The sequence below is a fragment of the Callorhinchus milii genome, unplaced genomic scaffold (assembly GCF_018977255.1).
Source record: "Callorhinchus milii isolate IMCB2004 unplaced genomic scaffold, IMCB_Cmil_1.0 Scaffold338, whole genome shotgun sequence".
Classification (NCBI taxonomy): Eukaryota; Metazoa; Chordata; class Chondrichthyes; order Chimaeriformes; family Callorhinchidae; genus Callorhinchus; species Callorhinchus milii.
In genome coordinates, this window is record NW_024705079.1 from 69738 (window position 1) to 77582 (window position 7845).

At 44.6% G+C, this 7845-nt stretch overlaps 1 pseudogene; it reads right to left on the bottom strand.

The window, feature by feature from the left end:
• Positions 1-1294: 1294 nt before the first annotated feature.
• Positions 1295-4032, bottom strand: LOC121852041 (annotated as a pseudogene).
• Positions 4033-7845: the final 3813 nt, after the last annotated feature.

The following is a 7845-nucleotide window of genomic DNA, read 5'->3' on the forward strand; positions in this document are numbered from 1 at the left end:
AAGTACGTCAATGGCGCCTGAGACACGCGGCGCCTGCTTCTTGTGCGAGCCAATTCCACAGTTTAATTAATATGCCGTCCACACAAACATTGTAAGTGCTTGAAAGGAGGCAATTAATTGATGAATATCATGAATTTATGCCGATTTTGATACAGGCATGCATTGTCACCGGATCTGAGTACGTGTGCAAAATGTGGAATTGATTGTACAATGGGAAGTGGACGAAATTTTATTACAAGATTTGACCCAGACAAACAGAGGAATCAAGTTAAGTTAAACCGTTGGAAATAGAAGCCAACGCACGGAGGGGCTGCTCGCAACGTCACAGTTGCAGCGTCCTCCCTTTACCAACCTTGCCTTCCAGCGCCACGTGTCCTGTGAAATAAGTGCCACACCATAGGCAGTTGCACTTATTATGGTCACACGTTCGTTTTATCACTGTGCATCAAAACTTGATGAGCATGCACAATAACAATTTAAATTTACATAATCTCTAAACATCTTATGCATCGTAATATGAACTATGGATTCATTGTGACCTTTATCCTACCCCTTAAAGAGTTCACAACAGATTGTGGTGGCCGATATTCACCAGGTTTCTCTTTTAAATAAAACACCTGATCTCTGGGATCATACCTAGCTTATAAAGGTCATATCAGAATCAGAATCTTTATACTGGAGGAATCCGAATAGCTATAAACCTCTTTTTCACAGATGTCCAGTCGGGGCAGGTCAGAAAGTTACAACATCAATAAAAAAAACACGATAGGAGTGGAGAAAGTATAGGAAAGGTAAGCAGATCACAAAAAAGTTAAACTAAACTCTTTATTTTACCAGGTAAAGCCCACTGAGCTTTTAGATAATTTTTCAGTAGCTATTTGGCCACAAATGATAGGTCAACAAAGTGGCTTTATCACGTGGACATTTATAGCAGCCAATAATCTAAATTTAAATGCATGTTTCTAAATATGGAGGGGAAAACCGGAGGACCCGGATAAAAATCCATCCGACGACATATACAAACAGGTATCCCCCACAAGCATACCTGGAAAGGGAGATAACATCACCTGCTGAGCCAACAGTCTCAAACTGCCTTCCCCTCGCCATCCATACTGTCAACTCCTGCTACTACATTCATTCCATGTTCAAGGCCTTTTTTTTCGCCTATTCAAACATATATGCCAACTGTTTCTGTGCAGCATCTTGAGATACTTTTGCATTTAGATGCTCTATAAATCCATATTTTCATCAGGAAGAAGCATCAGCATACAGAAAATACAAGTATAATGGAAACTTACAAGAGTGAGGGCTTAGATTTTGTCAAAGTTATGGCGATACGAGCCAATGATCTCCTCCTCGTGTTCTCCCGACTTGTGCCCTTCACATCAACGTAATGACATTGGCCGCTCACAGTGACAGGAGATGGCCTGAAGGCAGACACGAAGCCATGAACAAATGTTAATGCAGGGAAATTATAAATCAGATCTCTGAGAAACGTTTTTGATAGTTTATGTCGCCGTCCAATGAAGTTACTATGGCAATATATTTCTCAATGGCCACTAACATGTTGCAGACTTTTGAGGAGGGCACTATGTGCCGGTCTCTCCTTCTATATTGTGTTCTCTTGATTTGATAAATGTGGTTTCGATTTAAAGATTTTGTGACTGCGGGATTCATATTCTTGGTTCTTTCGGTAAAGTTACGTAGAAGGGAAATAATAAAAATAAAACAATAAAATTCTCACGACGTTTCGATTGCAACACAAGCAATCAAATGTTTCTTGCTGTGGGTTTCACACCTGATGATGAATTGCTTGTGTTGCAATCGAAACGTCGTGAGAATTTATTGTTTATTTTTATTATTATTTCCCTTCTACGTGACTTTACCGAAAGAACCAATAATTTGATAAATGTGGTTTGTAAAAAAAAGTGAACTCGCTAAAAAAAATTGACTCCTCATGGCACCTAAGTATTTGCTTGGCATTACCCCTACCCAGTGGAAATTATTGCGATTCTCACAAACATTAATTTACGTGGATTAACACAGGGCTGTGAAACGAAAATGTATTGCTCGTATTACAGCTGTGGAAAGCTGACAATCTATCGGCATCGATCATCGCGTACGCACACACCCATCAGCAAAGGCGGACGCACCTTGCGGAAACCGTCGGTGCGATTAATTCCGGGCCATGGATAAGCAAAGGGTGAAAGAACACGGTGTCGCCCTTTTCCATCGTCAGGTGAAAGCGTGGGGTCGCTGGATCAAAGTCACGCACGCATGATACCGCTTGTTCACACTCCCTGCACACGCACGCACGGACATTGCCTGGTTTGTGTTAACTCGGATTTGCCCCTCACCTTGGAGAGATCGTCTATGTGTGACCTCTTTCACCGCAGAGATAGCAATGGAAGTCAAGCTCGTGTACAGCAGCCGATGACCGTGAGAGACAGCAACGGGTCGGGGATGCCTTCATACAGCAGCTGACATCGTGGCTGATGACATTGAATTGTTATCAATGGATAATAAAACAGTGTCAACTGTTTGTTTTCTGGGGAAATAAAATTGCTCCCAACAGCGGACGGACGTGGCAACCTCTCCCACCTCCCACTCTGGGTACGCGTGAGGCTTGAGGTCTCCCTTGTGCGTGCCGGGGAGGACCACCAGGGTGTCGTTCTCTAGGTCCATGTGCTGCATGGCGGTCCAGGCGCACTCGATGCGGTCCGCAGGCTCGAACGGGAAGAAGTGCAGATCCTGGTGCAGCGGATGGCGCGAGGTCTTCAGGCCTGCAGAGACACGGAGAGACCGTCCTCATAGTGGAGGACACGAGGCGGTGTGTATCTATCTGGTGTAAGCTGGATGGGTGTAAGCAAACTTGTTTAAGCACGGTTCTGATACAATACCAGATTTAACACGTAGTAGGCTTTCGCGACCGGTATTATTCATAATAAAGGTTTTTGGGTTAGATTGCATTATCTATAAATGCGTCGCAACCCTCCACCACCCGACACGGCCAATCAGTAAAAAATATGTCACGTTGACAAGAGAAACATTTCACTACTTTAGCGCACTGGTGTGTTGAAGAGTGGATGCACAACATTTACAATTTGAGTACTCAATTGTTTCAAAAGCGATCTGGTCACAAATGATAGCTCAAGGAAGTGGCTTATGTCGAAATGTATAGCAGGCAAATACTCTAAACGCATGTTTCTCAATGTGGAGGAAAAAACCGGGGACCTGCAGTAAAATCCACGCGACAACAGGGTGTACAGTCAAACTCCAAATATACAGGCGTCAGGGTCGGATCGAATCCACGACCTGCATACCAGGCGAGGTAGTTAACGTCTCGCCACCGTGGCGCTGATATAGGATACCACGGATATCTCGCCAGCACTTGCTTACAAGGGGTGTGCTTATACTCGGCTTCTGCTGCACCACATTTGTGCTCGGTTTTATAAAGGTTTCTCTGATTGTCCCACATTAAGCCAAATACTAATGAGTGCAATTGGCCAAACAACCCAATTTAGCGTCTGAAACCTACATTCATTATTAGGTGTGTAACAATTATCTGACAATCACCCATTAATCAAATCGCCCAAACATTTCTACAACGCCAATTTACCAATTTATCCCGTTATTGTAATTTCAGAAGCCAAGCAGTTATCGATCCTGGATAGTTGCTTGGATGGTTGGCCACCATGCAGTAAACATGCTGAATTGGTGCTACCTTGTCAGCAGAGAACAGGGAAACAGAATCCATTGGTGTATATCAATGCAAACATGACTACTTGTAAAAAAAAGGTGTCAGTTTCGTTGCCAGATAAAGGGTAAAAAAACAATGATCAAATTGTAACTTCATTTAGTGGATGTCGGCGAGCACCAACAAAATTATTTTTTCAATGTTTAGAGAGGTGATTAAAGACGAGGGGTAAGCTACCCAGTGTCGGGCGGCTTGTTGATGAGCATGCTGTGAATGGCCGTGATATCCGGGCCCGCGAAGCACTCCACGTACTGCAGGATCTGCAGAGGCAACATGGGAAGGAGTGGGGCAATGGCACCACAGGGATTTTGTGTGCCAGGGTTGGCAGAATGAAACCACAACGAGCCGTTCTCTCTCTCGAGTTACAATGCAATGTTTTGCCTCGCATGGGGAGCATCTGCTTTTCATTAATTTAAATGTTTAACGTGCGATTAAAATGTACTACTTGGACATGTTGAATGCAAATGCAATCAACGGGCAAATTGCCCTCGGCTTCAAATCTAGACATAATCAAGGCAACGTTTTCCGTCTTAAAATGTTTTAGTGTTTTCTCCGCATTTCATTTCAATTGCGCGATTGGTGTTACGTCGCCGCAGCAAAGGATGCATTCATAACTCTTGCATGGCAGTGTAACCAACCAGTGTTAGATAACAGAAGCAAGACATTCACATAACGACTTTTGAGATCCCTTCAAGTTATCCTCTGATCCACACTAGGGGGCAGCACATTCCCACCAACCCCACAACAGAGGACCGAAACTCACGCAATTTTGTCAAATGAAGTGAAATACGAAGTTGAATGGGTTTTGTTTAGACCATTGCTACACGTGCCGACTCGTCTACATCACAGGCAGCTGCCTGGATTTTAGTGACGGCGGCTAAGTGGCTCTGACCTCAAAGCCACTTTGGCCACCCCCCAAATAAGGGACACAGATGTTTTTTACTGGTAGGAACCACCTGGTTCCACCAGCCCACAGGGGATTATTGTGTCCGTCGTCCGTCGTGCATCCAAAAATGGGAGGGGTGGGGCTGAGTGGAGAGAGGAGGGTGGGGAGGGGCTGGTGGGGCTGGGTGGGGAGGCGAGGGTGGGGAGGGGCTGGGTGGGAGGCGAGGGTGGGGAGGGGCTGGGTGGGGAGGTGGGGCTGGGTGGGGGGTGGGAGGGGTGGGGCTGGGTGGGGAGGGGCTGGTCACCCGTGGTGCCCTTATAAAACTCAACGTTTAACCTACTCACGCCGGCTTGTGCCCACCCTCACGGTCCCGCACATTTGCGGAATACACCACGCTGCCATTGACCCTGGCCATTGACCGAGCAACCCAACGTCTACCAGCTCCCTCCACAGGAATGTGTTGAGCATATGAATCGATTTTAATTATGCCTTCTATTTCGTGTTTATTTTATACAATAGAATACATTGTGGCATTATACATGTCCAGTTAGTGGTATGTTTTTAGAAGTATTCTTTTACTCAATTGTAACAACCTATATCGCTCCAGATATTCATCTGCCACCAGACCCTTGATGACAATAAAACCATTGCTCTGGTGTCAGAATCCATTGTCCAGCGTGTACCTAGAAATAAGAATCACCTCTTAAAATAAAGAATTAAATTAATGGTGGTGGCCCCATTTTAGCCAGGTGGATCATTCATCCATGTGTTTTTTCCATTAGTCCTTCCAAGATGGGACGCCCATCCAACCTCAATGGCCCAGCACAAACCCCGCGAATCGCACCCCACGTTTCACTTACGACAGGGAGGTTTTTCACGTATCTTAAGTGTTTGATCACACAAGTCAATCCAAATCTATTACAGCAACAGATTTGGATGAACACCAATATCCAAAACAAGCGCCCGATTGCGGATTTTTGTAATGTACCTCTGGGATTTAATATACTGTACCTCTAAAACAATGGTTCACGTTAAATCAAATCTGCACATCTCACGACAGATCCGCTCGCGACTTTCACAAACGGAAATACAAAGACAGCTCCGTGTGCAGTTGTGGAAAGAATATCCCCAGACCACCGACCACATAGTCGTAAGCTGTTGTGAACTCTGAAGCATTGAGGAAAACTGCCCATTAACCGATGCTATTACCTGGATAACTAATGCAGACATATACATTGATAATCATCCATCCATGTATGTGTGAGATAATAACCTGCACTTAGATGAGAGGCCATGCTGGGATGTGCCTTAAGCAACATGATTTCGGCTCTGATGCCGACGTTAAGGGAAACGAATGCAATGAATGTTAAACATAAACAATTGTGAACAATACATGGGCACGAATGTTGGTCCAACAACAAATTACATTTTGGGGAATTTGTGTTTTGTAATTACTGCATTAAAACCTTAACTGAGAGATGGTATAAAGGGTGGTATGAGGGTCTTAACGAGCCCAAATTCATGGTATGGTTTACCAGGGGCTGGGAATTGGGGTTTAGGTTTTGGGAGCAGTAGTTCCCAAGACAAGCTTTTTTTCCACAGTATAGATAACATCAACTGTTTGCACACAATACCAGCATACGGAGCAATTTCCAGTTCTCTTGTCAATTCACTGATGAACGTCTTCCTATCCTGCATCGGCCATGGGAGTTATTTGACCATACTTCATAATGCTGGTCAGGGCAGCTCAGTGAAGGGGACATGTCCAGGATGGGTTCATATAGCACACGCCACTGATGTAACGGCTGCCAATAATTGAATAGAGGTAGCTGGGCATACAATACAGTGCCTCAACCACTTTTTGCTCCCAGCCTCATTACCGTTGTACGATTTTTTTTAACCGCTCACTTGTGCGAGAGTGCAATAGAGATACGTTTCGAATGCACAAAAAGTGCACGAGAAAACCACTCGTCATTTGTGCATTACGTAAAAACCATCAGCATTTTCTGTAGAAATGCATCGTGGTCATCCTATTCTTAGGTCACCATCAAAATGAATTTGCGCAAATGTGACTGACTGACAGGCAACACAACTAGCCAACTCAAGTTTTAAATCGAGTAAAGTACTCTGAATAATGGATGCTGGCATGTTAATATAATGCTTCATACACTGGGCTTGAAACCTACGCGTAGCCGGTTTTATTCGCTATCCCTTATCACAATGGACACGTTTTTCAAATTCCACTCCACCTCCGTCTATCCAAACAGAAGTCAACCAGCAGGTCGCATGTGTGTGTAATATTAAAACACACATTTGAACTTGCATATTAAATTGTATTTTTTCATTTGCTATACAACCAGATAATACGACAAATCGCTAACCTTAAACACCCAGTCGTTCATAAAAGTTAAAGGCAGTATAGTACTATAGTAATAGAGCAAGTGCAGAATCACCGAACCGGAATTAATAGCTTGAAAGCATTTAGCGCGGGGCCCTTGAAAGTGCGGGGTCCATAGCATACGTAGCTACTTTTGCTGCGAGGATAATCCGGCACTGTCCACACTCTCCAACACCTCTGCCATCATGGAAGCGTAGGCCAAATACGCTCTCGGGACGTCTCTAGAACTTCCTCTGACGGGAGGCCTTTCGTTGGCAGTGGCACGAATAAGCAATTGCAAGGGTCGCCTTTACCCGGCCAATCCACTGCTCAAGGTGTGAGAGCGCGAAGTAACAATCCACCAGAGCTCCTGCACACTATCATCTCATGCCACCATCGCTCCATCTTCCCGCTCGCACCTCCATTGCCTTCTTGGCTGTAGTCGTTGTCGCAAGCGGGGTTAACCTGTGGAAAGAGTTTTGGGCGACAGCCAGGAGGGAAAAAAATTAACCCGTAATTAACCCGTAAAAACAAAGTTTTTCACTGTAAATCCTTTATATGCGTGGCGCTAGAGTCCTCTCGTCCTCTGGCTTGAGATGGCTGCCACCTATGGGTCAGATGATTGCCTGCCGCCATTAGCAATTGGTAATTAAATATACATTCCCCTAAAAAGTGTAAAGTAATGAAAAAAAAAATTCACGAAAATAAATTGCCACGCACAACGAGTCTGTGTGCAAAATGTCAGCTCGATTGGATCACGGGAAGTGGGTTAAAAAACGACCGAAAGATTTGCACGGTCGTAAGCGCGCAAGCAAGCAAGTAACT